This window comes from Acinonyx jubatus, chromosome A2 (genome assembly GCF_027475565.1).
Source record: "Acinonyx jubatus isolate Ajub_Pintada_27869175 chromosome A2, VMU_Ajub_asm_v1.0, whole genome shotgun sequence".
NCBI lineage: Eukaryota > Metazoa > Chordata > Mammalia > Carnivora > Felidae > Acinonyx > Acinonyx jubatus.
Genome location: NC_069383.1, coordinates 93,542,147 through 93,564,566, shown reverse-complemented (window position 1 = coordinate 93,564,566; position 22,420 = coordinate 93,542,147). Strand labels below are relative to the sequence as shown.

At 36.2% G+C, this 22,420-nt stretch overlaps 1 protein-coding gene across 4 annotated transcripts in view; it reads right to left on the bottom strand.

Moving 5' to 3' along the window:
• The window catches only part of CDK13 (cyclin dependent kinase 13), a 123,006-nt gene that overhangs the window by 97,076 nt on the left and 3,510 nt on the right, over positions 1–22,420 (bottom strand). The gene's annotated exons all lie outside the window — the stretch shown is intronic.

The following is a 22,420-nucleotide window of genomic DNA, read 5'->3' as shown; positions in this document are numbered from 1 at the left end:
AATAGAAATCTATTAAATTTCAAAATCATAATACAGTTTTTTGGGGGGAGACTTTTTTAAAAGACAGAAAATGCTTTTAAGCAGATTATTATCTATCTGGTAGCTAAAATTTTCCTGAAAATAGACTGTCTTCATCCTGGTCTAGCCTATGAATGCTCAAAGGTGAGACTGGATGAAACCAGATCTCTGGTAGAAGAAATACTCTAAGGATTAGGAACAAAAGTGTGACGAAGCATCACTGCTGTCTTTAGAAAAGAGAAGTACAGGGGCGCCTGGGTGGTTCAGTTGGTTGAGCATCCGACTTCAGCTCAGGTCATGATCTCACAGTTCATGAGTTTAAGCCCTGCGTCGGGCTGTGGCTGACAGCTTGGGGCCTGGAGCCTGCTTCAGATTGTGTCTCCCTCTCTCTCTGCTCCTCCCCTGCTCACACTCTGTCTCTCAAAAATAAATAAAGATTAGAAAATAATTAAAAGAAAGAAAAGAAAAGAAAAGGAAAGAGAAGTACAGGGGTGCCTGGATGGCTCAGTCGGTTGAGCGTTCAACTTCAGATCAGGTCGTGATTTCAGGTTCGTGAGTTGGACCCCGTGTTGGGCTCTGTGTTGACAGCTCACAGCCTGGAACCTGGAGTCTGCTTCAGATTCTGTCTCTCTCTGCCCCCCCCCCCCATGCTTACTCTTTCTCTCTCTCTCTCTAATTAAATAAACATTTTAAAACATTAAAAAAAAAAAAAAGGTCTTTCTGAGGCCCCTGGGAGCCTTCTGCTTAAAAAAAAAAAAAAAGAAAGAAAAGAGAAGTACACAACAAGGGTACACCAATGGTAGCAGTAGCAGGGTGAAGTCTGACCAATCTTTCACCAAAGTCTAATCTCTACATCTGTAAAGCTTCCTCACTCCACAAATTCAGTAGTCGGTAGTGCTCTGTCTACAGCAAGAGTGAAAAAGACAATGCCTGTCTTTGGGCAATAAGTAAAAGCAGTCTCTAAATCTTGGTAACTACTCAATAATGACTGCAATTCACTTCTCAAAAAATACTGGAAAATATAAAAACTATCATATATATTTAAATACAGTGACAACCAAAATTCCTATAAAACAAATGCAGCACAGCACCATGTGAAAGGAAGCTGAAGTTTTCAAATCCTCACCTTATCAAAACTAAAAACAAGTATCTACAAGACAAAGGCACTATGATAGTACTCTGACATGTTTACCAGGTCTCATTTTAATGCTCACATCAATCCTAGTGAAGTATCTACAGTTTACAGATTAGAAATGTAATCTAAAATATTATGTTACCTAAAATCAATCCCATACTCATCAGTAGTTGTACTGGTTATTACTTACTGTCACTACCCTATTCCTCCAATACTCTTCTATCCAACTCTGTGCCAAAGGAGGCTAACCTCAACAAATGCACCTTCTGAGTTTCAGGGCTGTCACTGGCAGATCAGAAGGCAGAGAAGGCCGGATTATTTCTTCCCAGCATCCTCCCTTTTGGTCACATTTTCTGACAGAAGCTGTGTCCCCTTATCACCCTCTCCACAGCTCTCATCAGGCTCTAAAAACACTGTATTTTCCTTGCTTCCCTCTGTAACTACAGGAACATCCCTTGTGGGTTCCCTTAATCCACCCCTTTATCTGCAATCCTTCGTGAAAGTCTCTTGCACCATCTCAGTTGGATTCAGTTTCCTTTCAGAACCTTGCCTGATCTACCTTGTATGCCAGGTTTTAAATCCAGACCTTCTGACTGAAAAGTAGCTAGGTTAACACAATAAAAAAAATTAACACACTGTGAAGGAGAGAACTCTTGCTGAAATTTTGTAGAAGCTATGGGGAGAGAGTAAATAAAACAAAGAAACTCCTAAAAACCCATAATTAAAACAGGGCAGAGAGAAAAGAAAGGACTGGAAATTCTGTTTATATCTGATGTTAGTAAAGTATGGAGGAAAACACTTAGAAACATTCTATAATTCTAATATGAAAATAAAATGATGATTAGGTTTAGGATAAACTCAAATACAAATTAAACTTCTCCCTCACTCTTTCAAAAACATTTCAAAATGTACTGAGGGCCAATTGCTGTTCAACATTGAGCCTGTGTTTCATACAAACCCAATATTTTATATAAAGTATTTATGCAACACTATTTTAGATTAATGGGAACACAGTTTAGAAAATACTTAAATCTAACACTTGCTTATCATTAAATATTCATATACACCAATCATTAAAATCACCAATAAGCTTACAACTATTTACAAAAATGAGAGAAATTGTTTTGCTAAATATAAAGTGGTAACTATCTCAGATAACTTTAATACAGGAACCAACAGTGTCATAATATGAAACACTCAGCCACATTTTTTATGTCTTTTCCCTTTAAACTCTTGGGCCTCAAAACAAGTCTCGTATGCCATGCTTCTAAAGCAACAGAAAGGTACACAGCAGGAGAGAGCAAAGAGACTATCATTTCATCAGAGGTAACAGTACAGAACTTTCCTCAAATTAACTTTCCTACACTAGCAAGATTCAGATCATCAATTTCATACAGACACATAAATTATATTTAACTGAGAGATTTATGACTAAGTTTTACCTAAGAAAAGAGAGACAAAGATATTACGTAAAACCCTAATACAATTAACTCCCGTGGCCTACTAAATTATTCTTTTCTGGATAGAATCTGGATAAGCATTATCAGCAAAGACTTAAAAATTTCTGGTCTATAAAAGGGATATATTGGAGGTGCCTGGGTGTCTCAGTTGGTTGAGCATCCCACTTGGACTCAGGTCGTGATCTCAAGATTTGTGAGTTCGAGCTCCCATCCAGCTCACTGCTATATCCCTCTCTCTACCCCTTCCTTGCTTGTGCATGCTCTCTCTCAAAAATAAACATTTTTTTTTAAAAAGTAAAAAATAAAAGGGTTATTTTAGAAATGAGGTTTTTATATGTTTTGATCTCTGTATCAATTAAATTCTTCTGGACATACCCTCCATTCCTCTCTAATTCTTCTATTTCTCTTCAAAAATTTAACTTTTCATTTTTTAACTTAAAAAAATGTTTGTTTACTTATTTTGAAAAAGAGAGACAGACAGACAGACAGACTGCATGAGTGCAAGCTGGAGAGGGGCAAACAGAGAGGGACAGAGAAAATTCCAAGCAGGCTCTGTGCTATCACAGCACAGAATCCGACATGGGGCTCCATCTCACAAAAGGTAAGATCACAACCTGGGCCAAAATCATACCGACTGAGCCACCCAGGTGCCCCTTATATAAGTTCCTTAACCTTTTAACTTCATGTCCTAGGAAACATGCATTCTCTCAGTGCTTACGGTCTGAAACAAACATGGTTTGGAAACCTAAAATTAAATATAAACACAAAATTCAAGTTTAAGTCATTTTTACAAATGATCTAATACTTCAGCCATACAAAGTTACGAGGGTAAGAGAGAAGTGCATCTTCAAGACTACAGAATGAACGATATCATGGTATCTTAACGAAAAGAACGAAATGGATGGTAGATAGCAAGTCTTTCTTTAAAGATAAGATTTTTCTTCTTTTTAAAAATGTTTTTTTCTAATATCTCTACGCAGTGAATACATATTAGCTGTTTCTTGTCTCTTTTTAATGTTTTTGAGAGATGGTAGTATCTCTTTAAGAAGTTGAGAAAACTTTCCATGTTTCTAAGGCTTGCAAATTCATACAACACAAAGCAGAACCAGAATCAAAGCTTGATATCCCGAAACTCAACTGGTTAGTGCTCATTGTGAATTAGGTTAGTGTTCCTTAGAGAAAGAGCATGGTGTAGTATTCACTCAACTGTATCACACAATCTCTCCAAGAGTCCAGGTATGCTAACACTAACTCTTAAAATTTTTACTATAATAATATCTAGTTCCTCATTATATAAAACAATATATAACCACTATCCAAAAGAAGTTTCTAAAATGATAGAAATGTTCTATACATGTTCATGTCTGATACATTAGCCACTATTCTCAACATTTTTTAGCTTAATTTTTCTACCCTATTTCACATTCTAATAGCAGCTATACGCATTTCAAAAACTTGATTACCCTCCCAAAAAAGATACAACAATGCTTCCCATGCAAGGACGGTCTAACATATGCTAATCCATAAAGGTGACATACCACATCAACAAAATGAAGAACAAAAATCACAGGATCATCTCAGCAGATGCAGAAAAAGCATTTGACAAAATTCCACAACTTTGCATGATAAAAACTAAACAAACAGTATAGAAGGAACGCACCTCAACATAATAAAAACTTTCAGTTACAAGATTAATAAGGTTTGAGGATCTAATATGTAACGTGGTGACTACCGTTGATAATATTGTATAACTGAAATTAACTTAGAGAAGTCTAACCAAAAAAATTAAATCTATGAGGTGATGGATGTATTACATAACCTGATTATGATATGAGAATCCTTTCCCAATATATACACATAGCGAATCATCACAATGACACTTTAAATACATAATTTTCTAAATTATATCTTCATAAAACTAGTAAAAAAATGCCTTCTTAAAATGAAAAACAGTACCTGAAGTAGTCAAAAACCTGCCTTTCTCAATCATCCCTTTTGTTACCTTCTCAGTCAAAATTTTAAATATTCCTATGTAATTTGTCATGTATTGGTATTGGAACAGCTCAATTAACTTTTTCTCATTTTTTTCAAGTAACTATTAACAATACTAGGGCAGCCTCTTAAATCCGTCCTCCTGTTTCAAATCTTCCTTTACCCTAACTAATCTATACTTAATGCAAAGTGAATACCTTCCTCTAATATCTCCTCCTATAATTTTAATTTCACCACTCTTTTCCACCCATTTATCCAGGCTAGACATCTTCCCAGTTTCCTGATGCCCACAGCACATCTCATCAACTGCCTCACTTTATCAGTTCTAACTCTACATTCCCTTACATCCACACTTCTATGCATGTTTCCTATTGTGGCTATAACAAATTACCAGATTTAGTGGCTTAACCACACAAATTTATTATCTTACAGTACCTGAAGGTTGAAATTCCAAAATCAGTCTTATTGGGTAAAAATCAGCACATCACCAGGGCTTTGTTCCTTTTGCAGTCTCTTGGGAAAATCTGTTTCCTTGCCTTTTCTAGCTTCTTAAGGCTGTCCATTCCTTGGCTCTTGGTCCTCCAACAATCTGACCTCTGCTTCCTTTATCACATTTCCTCTTCTGCTGTTTCTGTCCTCACATGGCCTTTTCTGACTCTGCTGACCCTCCTGCTTCCTTTTATAAAGACCCTTGTGATTACAGAGGACCCACGTGTACAGTCCAGGATAATCTCTCCATCTCAAGATGTTCATTTTAACCTCATCTGCAAAGTCGTGTAAGGAAGTATACTCACAGGTTCACATGGACACCTTTGGGTGGGCCATTATGTAGCCTACCACATCCTCCCCTCTGTACTCTCAAGGCCACTTTTCTATTTCAGACCTCATTATCTCCCCTGAGAGTACCTTATCATCTCAAAAATCTTCATATATAGTCTCTCCCTACTCCAATTATTTCTACAGACACCATCACCAAACAAATCCTCACTGTTCAGTGAATGTTAAATGCTCCAAATTCACTCATTTCCCTTCTCTTTTTAGTAGCTATTCCAAACCTTCACAATTTATTCCAAACCTTTCTGTCTTCAAGTTAACACCATTCCAAAGTCTTTTCTTAACATTGTTTTACTTCTATTTTGCAGAAATAAAAAAAATTATCAGGCATAGCTCCCACCTACAAGCTTAATCTGTATCTCCATCTACCTCACATTTTACCTGATCTCAGAATAGAGGTGTTCTTCTTCCTATCCAAGACTAACTCTTCTATAATGCTATCAATGCCATACTCTCTAGATCTTACTTCAAAGAGTATGGGCCACAAACCAGCAGCATTAGCCTCATCTGGGAGTTTGTCAGAAATGCTGTATCTCAAGCCCCAACCCAGACCTTCCAATTCAGAGTCTGCATTTTAACAAGATCCTCACTAAAGTTTGAGATGCACTATTCCAGGCTCCTCCATGACTATTCCACTATTTGTGATTTCAACCCTTTGCTGTCCATTTACTATTTCAAGGATTAAATAATGCATCTTTAAAATCTTTAAAAACAAACAAGAAAAATACGTACATAAATACATACATATAAGAAAAAACAAACAATGGTATTTTTGTATTTTATCTTTTTCTCTGCTTCCAATTACAACCAAATTCTCTACATACATACACCCCTCAAACCCCTATAATTTGGCTTGTATCCTCACTGAAATTAATTACTAGGGTGAACAATGACCTATCTTTGGGGTGGGGGAGGAATATCAACATCTGTGATGACCTTCTTCCCACTTCCAACTAACCTAAAAGAACCTTCAACACAATACAGATAAAACTATTAAGTCCTCTCCAAATCCACCCCTTTTCTTCTCAGGCAATAGCAGATTCTGAAATTCTGAAACAGCAAAGATCCAGAAATCATTCTATATTCCATATGGTCCTTTTCCTCTCTTCTTCTCCCATATCCAACTGATCTGTAAGTCCTGCCAATTGTACATCTTAAGCATCTCTCTAGTTGTCTAGGCTCTTTGTCCCATAGCTACTATTTCTCATTTGGTCCTACATCACCTCTCACTTCGCCCAGTCTAACAGTCTCCTTTCCAGACTCCTCACCTCAAATCTCTATCCTTTCCAATTTAGTCTCCATACCACCACCTGAATCTTCCAGTTACCCCTGTAACAAAGCTCTAGACAACCCTGCACTGCATACAAAGACCTCGTCCAGCCATCCCAAAACACAGAATGCCTTTCTTATATTCCTCTCTTCATCTCTGGTACCTGCTAAGTACAAAGATACCTCATATCATAACGAAAGGTCTACTACACCTCTATAAAGGCTTCCCTCATTATGCCAGAGAGCTGGAGATGTTCCTTGTCCTATGATCCTGCCTCATTAGAATAACAGATAATTTGTCTTCCGCAAATAGACTGAGATCAACTGTATCTTCATAGCCCAAACTAGCACCAATGTGGCAATGACAGATAGTCAATAAATATTTGCAGAATTAAGCACCTGCTGAGAATATTCCTATTGAATGGAATTCATCTTCCTTATCCTAATATTAAGGTGCTGCATGATCTAATTCTAAACTACCTTTCCTTATCACATCCTGAATCTGCCTAATATTGCCATGCCTTTACTCACAGACTCACCTACTGAGAATATTCTCTTCCCTTCCATATTCTACTCAAGTCCTACAAGGCCTCATTCAAGAGTTCTTACTCTGAAAGCCTTACCGCCAACTCCCAAGAAAGAAGAAAGCTCTTCTTTCTTTTAACTCCCCATAGGGCTTTATCTGCATCTTTCTTAAGATGTTTACCATTCTTAACTTTGTATTTTAGGTATTTACCACATTGTCTACTAGACTATATCCTCTTTGAGCAGCAGAAACCAGGTATAATTCATTTTTTTGAATCACTCCACAGTCCTTAGCATAATACCACACAGATGATAAGTCTTTTCCTGAGTAAACAAACATACCATATTGCATGTCTCAGTTTACAAAACACTTTTATAAACATTTTTCGTCTGACTTGCTCTTCACAGCAACCAAAGTACACAGAAAGATGAGAGAAACTAAGAAGAGAGTTAAAAATTTTATGTAGAGGCCAAGAGCTATAAAGAAGTAGAGTCAATACTGAATACCAAGTCTTCCAATTGAAAGCCAGGCGTTCTTTATTGCTACCACATCAAACTACATCCTTCCCCTCCATTTATTTCTTACTTGCCTTTATGGATCAAGTTAAAGTCCCAACTCTGTAACCTCCCCATTTGCTGAATAATACTTGTGACATACTGCCTTGTATTCTATGTCTATCAAAAATATAAACTGGATTATGCCACAGCTTTGCCTAAAACTCTCCAATGGCTTCTCACTGCATTTAAAATTAAAATAAAAATCTTTGTTGTGATCCACAAGACCCAAACTGCCTCTCATCTTCATTACACTCTCCTTTACTCACTAGGTCGCAGTCACTAGTCTCTTTTATGATTCTTCAAAGTTATGCTTCTTCCTGGTACCTTGGCAATACTGTTTTCTCTTTCTGGGATACTTAGATCATCACATAGTTGCTCTTTCTTGTCATTCAGGGCTCCATATATTTATCAACACCACAGTGAGCCTCTCCTCAGAAAAATAAATAAGCACATCATGTTCCCTCCCCCCTTCCACCACTGTCTTGTTTATTACTCCATCCCAGTACCTAGAACTGTGTCTGGTATGTAATAAGGAATCAAAAGATATTTATTGAATTGATGAATAAAAGAGCAAAGCACATGTTTATCATCTGTTCTCTAACTGCCCATAAATGCTAACTTTGTATAACTGATACCCAGCTAACTAACAGGCAAAGGTCCACTGATGAAATTCTACTTAAACTAAAAGGATTTAAGAGACAGAATAACATTTAGCTAATTAGCTTCTTCGTATAAACACTGAGATGAATTTATCATTTTATTAACAACCAACCATTTTATATCCATTATCCCATAGGGATTTAATGAACAAAACTAGTTTTTCTGTTGTAAAACTATATTCATTCCTTATTTTTAATAACTAGAGTCTCTTCTTGGTTAGAAAAATATGTAATCACAGAAGAAATGCAAATGGCCAGTAAAGAAATTTAAATGCTCTCTTCTCTCTCATAACCAGAAAAGGCAAAATAAAGCAATGGTAATTAATTTGCATCCATCAGAATGTCAAAAATTGGAATTCTGAAAATATAATTTATGAAAATGCACAGAAATGGTCAGTCACATAAATTATCAGAAGGAATATAAAATTACTCAGCCTTTTCAAAAGGCAGTTTGGTAATATCTATCAAATGCTTTTGATCTGTAATTTCACTTACGAGAACATATCCTACAAAAACATTTCCATATGTGTCAAAAAGTTATTACACAGATACTCTTTAAAGGACTGACTATAATACAGAAAAAATGAAAAAACAGTACCCAACAACTGATAGGTAAATAAAACTTGAAACATTTCAGTATGGAATTCTATGTAGCCAACTTGGAAAGATCTTCAAATACTACTGCTAAAAAAAAAAGTAAATAAAAATTTATGGCATAGTCACATTCTTAATGTTTACATGTACACATGTTTGTATGAAAGTGTATACACAGAAAAAACATATACACCAACTACATACAGAGTTATACATTTTAAAAGGAACAGGAATAAAAAGGACATCAAGGGTAGCTTTCACATCTTGCTGTATATTCTTCTGTATTGTTTTCAAGTATCTCATATATAAGATTTTTTTTTTTAATGTTTATTTATTTATTTTGAGAAAGAGAGCAAGCAAGCAGGGGAAGGTGCAGAGAGAGGGGGAGAGAGAGAATCCCAAGCAGGCTCCATGCTGTCAGTGCAGAGCCTGATGTGGGGCTCAAACCCCGGTGAGATCATGACCTGAGCCGAAAACCAAAAGTCAGACACATAGCGGACTGAGCCACCCATGCACCCCTCATATGTAAGTTTTAAATACAAACAGTATGGGTTTTTAAAAAAGGTAACACAATTTCACTGTAGAAAACTGAAAAGTACAGAAAAGTTTAAAAATAAATACTCATAGATCTTGCCCATGGTTCTGTGGTAGCTTGTATGCCCTTGACTGCTACTGTTACTCTCGAATAAACCCACTTTTGTTAGTAAAAATAAATTTTTAAAAAAATTTTAATGAAAATAAACACCAACAGTGGTGCCTTGCTGGCTCAGTTCGTAGAGCACGCAACTCTTGATCTCGGGGTCGTGAGGACAAGTCTCACACAGGGCATAGAGATTACTTAAAAAACAGTAAGTATTCAAAACTCATCAAAAGAATACACAAACACCAACAGAAAAGTTTAAAGATGAATACCACCAGAAATTACAACAAACCAAAATCTATGCTATAAAGAAAACTTGTCACTTTCTTTAATAAAAATAAAAAAGGCTGCACAAATTATTCTTACTACAGTACACCACCTCTTAACCCTAAAAAATTAAATTTAGAAAATCATGACTACTTAAGTAACACTAATTAAAGAAAATACTATGAACATTAATGCATATATTTTTAACAATAAAACATTTTTCAAATGTTCCTGTAGGAAACCAATATAGCTAATCATTATCATTACACACATGCTACAAAATAGGAGATTTTCCTCTTTTCCTGGACTCTGTAAGAGTAATAAATAATTACACAGGCTCATATATAAGGGTCAAGCAAGGCATCTAGAATTTTTCTGACACCAAAAATTAGACCCCAAGGGAAACAACTTTAACCAAAAAATAAAAGTAGGATTTATGAAAAATTCATAGCTAACATCATTTTGTGGAAAAAGACTAAAATGCTTTTCCTATAGGATCATCAGGATCAACACAAGGAAGTCTCATTTTACCACTTCTAATAAACATTGTACTTGAGGAGCGCCTGGGTGGCTCAGTCGGTTAAGCGTCCGACTTCAGCTCAGGTCATGATCTCACGTTTCGTGGGTTCAAGCCCCACATCGGGCTCTGTGCTGACAGCTCAGAGCCTGGAGCCCGTTGCAGATTCTGTGTGTCCCTCTCTCTCTGCCCCCGTCTCAAAAATAAATTAACATTAAAAAAATAAATTAAAAAAAAACCCCACAGAACATTGTACTTGAGATTCTAACCATTGCAACTGAGCAAGAAAAAATAAGTAAAAGGAATCCAGACTGTATCCATTTGCAAATAACATAATCTTGTATACAGAAAATCCTAAGATTCTACTAAAAACTATTAGAACTAATAAGCAAGCAAGATGGCAGGATACATGATCAATGTAGAAAAATCTATTGTAGTTCCAGACACTAGCAATGAACAATTAAATGAAATTACAAAAACAACTCCCATTACACTGAAAAAGTATACTTAGGAATAAATCTAACAAAAAAAAGTTCAAGGATTATTCCCTGAAAACTTCAACATACCACTGAAAATATTAAGGGAACATAAATAAATGCAAAGACATTCCATACTCATATATTTTATGACTTACCATTAAGATGGAAATACTCTCAAATTGATCTCCAGATTCAGTGCAATCCCTATGAAAATCCAAGCTGCCTTTTGGCCAGGTAAACCTAAAATTCATGTGGAAATGCAAAGGACCCCTCTCCTCCTCCAAAAAAGAGGGGGAAAGGTCAAAGCAATGTAAAAGAGCAAAGCTGAAGGACTTGCACTTCCTGATTTCAAAAATTACTGCAAAATTAGAATCAAGCACTTCCTGATTTCAAAAACTACTACAAGATTAGAATAATCAAAACTGTATGGTACTGGCTAAAGATGGACATGTAAAATCAAAGGACTAGAGCTGACAGTCCATAAATAAACCCTCCCATTTATAGTAAGTGGATTTTCAACAAGGGTGCCAATACAATTCAATGGCGAAAAAAATACATAGCCTTTTAAATAAATAGTGCTGGCACACTGGTTTTCCACACAATAGAATGAGGGTGGACTTCTTTCTCTCACCATACACAAAAATTAATCCAAAATAGATCAAAGATCAAGATGTAAAAGCTAAAACTATAAAACTCTTAGAAGAAAATATAGGAATAAATCTTTGTGAGGTTCAATTAGGCAAAGACTTCTTAGATACAACATCAAAGCACAAGCAACAAAAGAAAAAATAAACAGGACTTCATCAAAATTAAAAACTAATGTGCATTAATGGATGTCAACAAAGTGATACAATGGGGGAAAATGCAAATCATGTATCTGTAGCACAATTTAATTGCTCCTAGTCATTGTACTTGGGTTGTTTCCAGTTTTGTTGTTTTCTTTTTCTTTTTTTTTATTAGGTAGGCATTATACCTCCCATTTTACAAAGTAGAAAGACCAGAGCTCAAAAATTGAATTGCTTGATATTGTTCTGCTATGAAAGCAACAGAATTAGTACCTAAATCCACATCTATATAATTTCTAGTCCTTGCTTTTTCCTTTATAGTGGATATTTACCCAATCAACCCAAAGTAGAAGGTCTGCCAACCCGACAGTAGTCTTTTGGTTGTTCTGTTAACACCTCACCCTAGGAATTCTCTTTTTTTCTTCTTATGAGTCCATAGACAATGACTCAAAAGCTAAGTGACTTGTCCAAAGTTTACACTGTGAGAATGGCCTAAGCGGTTACAAACAAGTTACCTAGGAAGAGTCCATTATTTTGCAGTAAATTAAAATGAACTCTCGTGAATACAAGAGTTCTTCTTTCTAGAAGAAATGTCACAGTCATATTAGTACCTAGAATATATAAAGAATTCAAGACATTCAACAATAAGAAGAAAACCCAATTTTAAAATAGGTGAAGGATATGAATAAACATTTCTCCCAAAAAGATATACAAATGGCCAATAAACATATGAAAAGCTGTTCAACATCATTAGTCACTAAAGAAATGCAAATCAAAAGTTCGAGATACCAGGACAGATGTAATAAAAACAGACAACTATTGTCAAGGATATGCAGAAATTGAAACCCTCATATATAGTTGGTTGGAATATAAAAAATGATGCAGCCACTTTGGAAAAGAGATTTGCAGTTCCTTAAGATGTTAAACAGAATTACCACATGACCCAGAAATTCCACTCCTAGGTATATATATATATACAAGAGAAATAAAACAGGGGCACGTGGGTAGTTCAGTCGGTTAAGTGTCTGACTTCAGCTCAGGTCATGATCCTGCAGTTCATGAGTTTGTGAGTTCAGGCTCTGTGCTGACAGCTCAGAGCCTAGAGCCTGCCTCCGATTCTGTGTCTCCCTCTCTGCCCCTCCCCTGCTTGCACTATCTCTCTCTCTCTCTCTCTCTCTCTCTCTCTCTCTCTCTCTCTCTCTCAAAAATAAACATTAAAAAAAAAGGAAGAAAAGAAGTAAAAACATACCTCATGCAAAAAAAAATCTCATGCAAAAACTAAACACAAACGAAAACAAGAAACTAAACACAAATGTTCATAGCAGCATAATTCATAATAGCCAAAAACTGAAAACAACCCAAATGTCCATCAACTGACAACAAAATGTGGTATATTCATACAATGGTACACTATTTTTCCCTAAAAAGAAATGAAATACTGATGACACATGCTACAACATAGATGAACCTTAAAAACATTAAGCTCAAATGAAAGCAGTCAGTCATAAAAAACCATGAATCATATGATGCCATTTATATGAAATGTCCAAAATAGGCAAATCCAAAGAGATAAGAAGTATATTGGTAGTTGCCAAAGATGTGGGGAGGTGAGAATGGAGACTGACTACTCACAGGCACTGAGTTTCTTTTTGGAGTGATTAAAATGTTCTAAAATTAGTGGTGATGGCTGCACAACTCTGTGACTATACTAAAGGCCACTGTCTGTATCAGTTAAAATTAGAGTAAATTGCATGGTAGGTGAATAATATCTCAAAAAAGATGTTATTTTAAAAACTAGAAAAATTTAATATAAAACTGAAATGTTTTGTGTTTATTTGAAAAGTATACTTCCTTTCATGTTCCTTATGAAACACTAAAAGTTAAGAAGATAAAAGACACATGACTGACTTTTTACGGATTTGCTCAGGCAAACAAGTTCTAGTCCACTGAGCACATAAACTGTGTTTGTCTTCATGTTTCACTGAACCATGCCCTGAGATATGTTTTTGAAGAGAGAAAAAGGAAAGATGGTGAGAAAAGTAGAGGGAAAGCTTAATACTTGATTTGCACAAAGGCACATACTTTTGATAGGTCCAGCTCTAGCCATTATTAATTTATTCATAAATCAATATTAGACTCTATTAATATTAAAAGGATTTTTTTTTCAAATTCCGAGGTGCTGGATATTTTCTTATCCAAACCAATTTAACATCATTTGTTAGGTATCTATTTCCTATCACGTGCTGTGGTAGGTGCTTAAGAGACAGTAAGATTAAAAAAGAACCTCATGAGACTTACAATCCAGTGACTGAAGCAAAAACAAAATATTATGTAAATTATTGTCAAACTACCCAAGCCATAAGTGGAATAACTTAAAGTAACAAAGGGGGGGGGGGGGGTGGGGAAGGAAAGTCCATGTAGAATTCCATACCCAGCAAAAATATCTTTCAAAATAGAGACTTTTTCAGACAAACAAGACAGCAGAGTGGCATTGGTAAGAAATGCTGAAAGGGGTGTCTGGGTTAAGCATCTGAATCTTGATCTCGGCTCAGGTCTTGATCTCAGGGTCACGAGTTTAAGAGTTTAAGCTCTGCGTTGGGCTCCATACCCAGTGTGGAGCCTACTTTAAAAAAAAAATAAAGGCTAAAAGCTATTTCTCTCACTACAGCAAAATACTACCTCAAAACTTGGATCTACACAAAGGCATTAGAAGTGTTTCAAAAGGTACATTAAGGGGTGGCTTCGTGGCTCAGTCATTAAGCAGCTGACTTTGGCTCAGGTCATTATCTCACAGTTTGTGAGTTCGAGTCCCACATCAGGCGAGCGCCAGCCCTGCTTTGGGTTAAACACAAGTCCCAGGTGAACACTGCTTCTCTCTTTCTCTGTGCCCCTCGTGGGATTCTTCCTCTTTCTCTCCCTGCCCTTCACTCACTTGCACCCTCTCTCTCAAAAAAAAAAAAAAAAAAGAGGTATATATTAGATATAAATTTTTTTCTCATTTTTTTAATTTCATGTCTAAATAACGTACATAAGTCATACTTCTGTAGAAATAACACATATGACAGGAATAGTACATAAGAAGAGAAGGAGGAAATAGAAGCATACTCTTGCAATATTATATTATACATGAAGGTAGCCTGTGATAAACTAAAGTGGTACATTATAAAACCAAAGAGAAAGTCTTTGTGACCATAAGTTAGACTCAGATTTGCTAAATTAGATTTCATCAAATTCTGCTTTTCAAAACTACTGTTAAGGAAAGGCAAGCCACAGAACAGGAATACTCATTTACAAACTGACAAAGCTTATATATGTCTATAACATGTACAGAACTCTCACAATTCAATAAAGCGAATAGCCCAATTCATAAAAAATATGGACAAAACATTTTAAGACACTTCACAAAAGATATGAAGAGCAAATAAGCATATGGAAAGATGCTTAACATTATTAGTCATTGCAGAATTGCAAATAAAAGCACAATGATGTACCATTACACATCCACCAGAATAGCTAAGAACAAAGACTGATAAAAACAAGTCAGGATTTGAAGCTACCAGAATGGTCATACATTACTGACTAGAATGAAAAATGGTACAACCATTTTGGAAAAGAGGCTGCTTATAAAGTCAAAAACTCACTTCCTATACAACACAGCAATCCCACTCCAAATTTATTCATGAGATATGCAAACAGGAAAAAACTATTCAAATGTTCACAGCACCTTAGTTCATAGTAGCCAAAAACTGGAAACTTAAATGCTCATCAACTGGGTGAATGGACAAGCAAATTATGGTATATCCACCGACTGTAGATGTAAATGGAATACTACTAAGCAATAAAAAGAAACAAACCACTGGGGCACCTGGGTGGCTCAGTCGGTTAAGGATCCAACTTCAGCTCAGGTCATCTTGCGGTTTGTGAGTTCGAGCCCCACATTGGGCTCTGTGCTGACAGCTCAGAGCCTGGAGCCTGGAGACTGCTTGGGATTCGGTGTCTCCCTCTCTCTCTGCCTCTCTCCCGCTCATGCTCTGTCTCTGTCTCTCTCTCAAAAAATACATAAACATTAAAAAATTAAAAAAAAAAAAAAGCACTCAAATGCACATCAACAACAATGAATTTCAAAAGCATGCTAAGTGAATGGGAGACACCAAAGATTACATACCATATAATTCTACTGATACGAAGTTCAAGAAAGATAAAATTAATGTGACAAAAAGCAGATTAGCAGTTGCCAAGGACCACATGCAGAACAGGGGACAAACTACAAAGGGGCACAGGGAAGTTTTTGGGGTAATAGAAATGTTCTTTATCATGACTGTGGTAGAAGAGACACAAGTATATCTATTTGTCAAAAGCATTTAATTTTATACATAAATTGGGAAATTATACTGTATGCAAATTATACCTTAATAAAACTGACTTTTTTTTAAATGAATGAATGAAATATGTCCAGTATACCTGGGTGGGAGGGGACAACTCAAATTAATTCAAGCCTGGATGTGAGAGGTCACTTCTAGATGACATTAATGAAGAGGACACCTCAACTATGGCTGGAAGAATGGACAAGGAGGATTAGCCAGCTGAGAGAAGGGCATAAACTAAAGTGTAGGGCACCTGCAATTCCATGTTTTTAACATAGTAAAGAGTCCAGCTTGCATTGTGATCAGCATATATAAATAAAGGTAGTGTGGGTCGGTCTGGGGTAAGGAATCATAAATGCCCAGTTCAAGAATTTGATTCGGTAAGTATGCTTCAGAGAAACATGATAGAATCAAAATGGTATTTTAAGATTAATTTGAACACAGAAAACAGGAAAGTGTCTAAGAGGAAAAACCCAAAGCAAGCAAACCCCACAATAAAAGCGTAAAGTAAGGAATTTCAAAACCAAAGTAAGAATAGATAGACTAAAGACCACTGCAAAAGGACCAACAGAACAAGCAATTCACTAGAACTGGGGAAGAACAAGAGGCAAGTGAAGTATTACTGAAGTTTTGGACCTAGGTGCCTTGGAGAAACTGTCACTTAAAACACATGAATACATGGGGGGTGGGAGGGAGGGGAGGGTGGGTGATGGGTATTGAGGAGGGCACCTGTTGGGATGAGCACTGGGTGTTGTATGGAAACCAATTTGACAATAAATTTCATATGTTAAAAAAAAAAACCATGAATACATGATGCATAGCACTTCTTAAAACAAAACATTATATAAACAACGTTAAAAAAAAAACAAAAAACAAACCCATGAAAAATAGTTGCTATGCCACAGAAAGTTAATACCCCTAATACACAAAAAAGCTTACAAATTAATAAGAAAAACAACAAACAGAATAAATCAAGAAACTAAAACACTCAATAAATAGATGAAAATAAAGTCAGTCTTATTAGATATTAAAGAAAAGCAATAAAAAAATAATCGCGTATCTGACAACTCCGAGTGATGATAAGTCTGAGGAAATGAGCAGTGGCACATTGTTGGGAAATAAAAAACGGTAAGAGCCTTCTGAAGGACAATATGACAGTGTATCAAAATTACAAATATGAGTACCATTTCTGACCCAACAATTTTACCTCTGAAAAGTCCAGTATATGGGATTTAACGGGACAAATGCACATACAAAATATTTGCAACAAATACATACACATGTCAAAAATAAAAAACTAAGATTCTAGCAAAATGGACTTGGCCAAACAAGTTACAGTACATCCATACAACAAAATAACAAAAGCCAATAAAAAGAACATACTACAGAGTACAATGTACAAAACAGCATTATAGTATATTCCCATAATTCCTAAGATTTATATAAAATCTTTTGTCTCTATGCTTTGCATATATGCATAAGTCCCATATATTATGCAGAGAGAAGTCTAGAAGAATGTTATTCAGAAATGCCAAAGATGATCATCTCAGGTGGTTGGATTCAGAAGGACTTTTAATCTCTCACACTGTTCTGTAGTAACCGAAAAACCATGATTCTCTAGAATCTTTGTAAACAGGTGAAAAATACTCAAGAATAGCATCAGAAGAAGAAATGATTTGGGGGCGCCTGGGTGGCGCAGTCGGTTAAGCGTCCGACTTCAGCCAGGTCACGATCTCACGGTCCGTGAGTTCGAGCCCCGCGTCGGGCTCTGGGCTGATGGCTCGGAGCCTAGAGCCTGTTTCCGATTCTGTGTCTCCCTCTCTCTCTGCCCCTCCCCCGTTCATGCTCTGTCTCTCTCTGTCCCAAAAATAAATAAACGTTGAAAAAAAAAATTAAAAAACTAGAAAAAAAAATAAAAAGAAATGATTTGAAGAATGGTGAAATAATTAACTTAATATTAAATAAAGTAAGTTTGGAGAATCAATAACATATCTCAGTGAAAGTGCCTCTGTGCAACTGAAAATGCAGTAACAAAAGTGGGGAGGCATGCAGCCCATTAACTACTTTCAGTTTTCAGTTCCTCTCACTACCTTTTTCATTTCTTTTTTATAAACTCCAGTTTTTAAATGAGCAAAGGGGAAAAAAAGAGCAAGACAAACCAAGAAACAGACTCTTAACTATAGAGAACAAACTGATGGTTACCAGAGACAAAGGGATGAAGGAATGGGTTTTGAAATAGGTGATGGGGATTAAGGAGCGTACTTGTCATGAGCGCCCAGTGTTGTACGGAAGTGATGAATCACTATATTGCACACGTGAAACTAGTATTACACTGTACATCAACTAACTGGAATTTAAATTAAAACTTTAAAAATAAATAAATTCCAGCTTCTAACCTAGATTTTATTCTCTACATTCATTTTGTTTTCCAAATACATTAAGCAAACTAGATTCTCTCACGATTTACATATGTAGAAATTCAAGTAACAAAAATCACTGCAAACAAGTAGTACTTCTGATTCTAGCTTGATACTTTTGTTTCCGACATCCACTTAAAAGCATATAAATATCTAGCTATGAAACAAAGCCAACCAAAACCAAAATAACAGCAATAAAAATTTAAATGAGGGGTGCCTGGGTGGCTCAGTCGGTTGAGTGTCTGACTCTAGACTTCACCTCAGGTCGTGATCTCGTGGTCGGTTCGTGGGTTCAAGACTCCCACGTCCCGCTCTGGCCAGCAGTGTGAAGTCTGCCTGGAATTCTCTCTCATTCTCTCTCTCAAAGTAAATGAATAAATTAAAAAAAAAAATTAAGTGATATTCACAGAGAAAGTGTAAAACAACAGATTAAAATGATCTAAAATATAAATATTAAGCAATATTAATTTTCAACTTATTTTTCAGAAACAGCTACAATTTTTCAGTTAGGAAATAAAACTTGACATACAGTCAACTTGTTCAGAAAATTTTCACCAAGAAAAGCAGATCACTTATCTTGATTAGTACCAGAGTCCAAATATAAACACTAGGTCTGAATTTATTCTACTCACACAGAAAACGAGTCCCAGCATCTTCAACTCATGCCAGTAAAGAAGCAACTAGAAAAAGGAAGTTCTTAGCTTTTCTCCTTACAAAATAAAATAATTACTTCATCTATCCTGGAGTATATGTGAACCAAAATAGCAAGTATTTTTTTTTTAATTTTTACTTATTTATTTTGAGAGAGACAGAGAACGCAAATGGGAGAGGGGCAAAGAAAGGGAGAGAGAATTCCAAGCAGGCTTCATACTCAGCATGGAACCCAGACGCAGGGCTTGTGGGATCATGACCTGAACCGAAATCCACAATGGATGCTTAACAGAACGAGCCACCCACGCATCCCCAAAATTCCAAGTTTAGAGACACAACTGGATTCTGCACAAACGCTGATTTTCATTAATCTATGGTGAAAAATGCTATCTAAACTAACTCAACCACTAATCAATACACTTTAAAATTTGTCCTCTGGGAGGTTACAATCTTACAGAGAAAACACAAATGTACGCAGCCAAATAATTAGAATATTAAATAGAATTTTTTGAAGCTCTATAACAAAGATAAAGCAAAGTGCTACAGTAATATAAGAATTAACTTTTTCTAGATGAATGGAGCAAGACCTCAACATGGTTAAACTGGAGCTACGATTTGAATGCAAAGCCGGAAGCAGAGAAGAGGGAAAAACAGGGGCATTTCAAGGTAAAAGAACAGCAAGAGCAAGAATACAGAGAAATAAAAGGGCCTGTGGAAATAGAATTCTGATAGAATGGGGCCTGATCATAAAAGGTATTACCTGAAAATCCACTGAAAAGTCTGGACTTAATTCTATAAAATGGAAGTGACACAATGTAACCAAGACTAAGAAAATTCTCCTGATGGGGTGCCTGGGTGGCTCAGTCAGTTGAGCGTCCAACTTCGGCTCAGGTCACGATATCACAGTTCGTGGGTTTAAGCCCCATGTCGGCCTCTGTGCTGACAGCTCAGAGCCTGGAGCCTGCTTCAGATTCTGTGTCTCCCTCTCTCTCTCTGCCCCTCCCCCACTCATGCTCTGTTTCTCAAAAATGAATAAATGTTAAAAGAAATTAAAAAAGAAAATTCTCCTGATAAAGAATGAAGTGGGAAGAAAGGGATGGAAGAAGAGAGAAGAAAAGAATGGTAACAGGAAGTCTGAGTGAAAACTAGGGCCTGAACTAAGGTGCCGAATGAAAATGAAAACGGGAGAAATACCAGTGTTAGAACAAATATATGATAAATGGGGCAGGGCACCTCGGTGCCTCAGTCAGTTGAGCAGTGTCTTGATTTCGGCTCAGGTCATAGTGTCACAGTTTGTTGGTTCGAGACCCATGTTGGGCTCTATACTGACAGGGCAGAGCCTGTTAGGATTCTCTGTCTCCCTCTCTCTCTGCCCCTCCCTCACCTGTGCTGTCTCTCAAAAATAAATAAACTTAAAAAATATACATGTGATAAGGACTACATAGATATAAATGCTGGGTAAAGTTTGGTCAGAGAAGAAGCAAAACACAAGCCTACTTTGAGAATGAAGTAAGTGACTACAGGTTTGGACACTTAAGACACTTCACCTAAATTTCCATTCCTTCTGTGTATTTCTTCACTTATTCTAGTATCCTATACACTCAACACTTTTAAAGAGCATTTTAAGAATTACATTCATCTAAGGATACTACCATTCTACTAAGTACAAACCAAATCAGTAGCATTATCGGTTAATAGGAGCTTTTTCATTATCCCGGAGCGGTTTTATTTTACATATTTTTGAACACAGATTTTAAGACAATGCACTAAATAAATCATGACAGAGGTATCCCAAATCATATGCAAGTAAATACTAATAACTTCACTGATTTACACCTAGGGTCCACCCATTTTTAGATTTTCAGGGTCTCTATACTATCCTGTAATGGAGGCTTTTGCTCCATTTAAAATAGAACTTCCACAATTTCAGACACAGAACCAATTACAGTATATATAACAATTTATTATACTGGTTGTAACTGATGAGACTTGAGTGACTTCAGATCAAGACATTCCATTACAAAACAACTGTCAATAACTAAGTATAATTAAAGCCTTCAAGGAATGCTTTTAGACTCCTATTCATAAAAACTACAAGTTAATAAAGACCAAATGAGCTGAAACAATCTTTAGAGAAGAATTTCTTTTATAAAAATTTCAAAATGCTGCAAAGATGGCCAGGAAAAAAAAAATCAATAAATAACCAAACTGGGAGATGAATTTCAGCAAAACAGATTATTACATGAGGGGGTCAGCTCCCTTGAAAGCCAGCTCCCTTTAACACATGACAATACCAATACCTAATATCAAGAACACATACTTCAGTCAGCCCTGGGTTTGAATCCAAGCTGACTTAACTTTTTACAGCTTCAGTTTCCCAGTCTATCAATAGAAGTGTATCTTAGGGGATTTGAGGGTGAATGTATGATAAGTATTTATCAATGCCTGGCATACAGTAAAATCCAAATCTCAGTACCATTCCCTCCCTTTATTAAACAGCTCTCTCTTCAGTACACTCTCACACTTACTATAGGGCCAGTCAGCAAAATTATGTGACTTCCCACACCCCGACAGTCAAGCAGTAAAGAAAATATGGTAAACTGGTTATACAGAGAAAACGTAAAGCTAAGGAGGGACTGATGAAAAGAAAAGCAGGAGGAGAGGACTGAAAATTCAGATGAAGGCCTAGAGAAAACTGTGATTTAGAAGTCAATTGAATGGAGAGGATTTATTCTAGGAATTAACACCAAGAAAAAACTTCATACCATGGTTTCAATACCATTTTCAATGTGCATGCATTTCCTTAAAATATCACACTGACAATTTATGAATACATTAGGTCCATGTGGACTGGTAAAAGATCTCACTGATATTTCTCATAGCATAGCACATGGTCTCTATTAAATACTTATGCAATCCAGGCCCACTGTAATATTTCACATGCTCCATAAACTCCATCATCCCTTCATTTACCCATTCAACAATTATTAGGAGACTACATGTGCCAGATGCCATGCTGAACACCAGGAATACAGTGGTGGGCATGACAGGATAGCTGCCTTCACAAGGCTCATGATCTAGCAGTCTATTCATTAAACAACATGAGACACTTAAGACATTACTAAATTCTGAAAGTAAATAAAACTTTTAGCATTAAACTGGACAAGTTCAATTTCCTAAACAGTTATAACACATTTGTTATATTTAAAAATCTTTAAAAACCACACCTCACGAAAAATGAAGTTCTTGGCCCTAG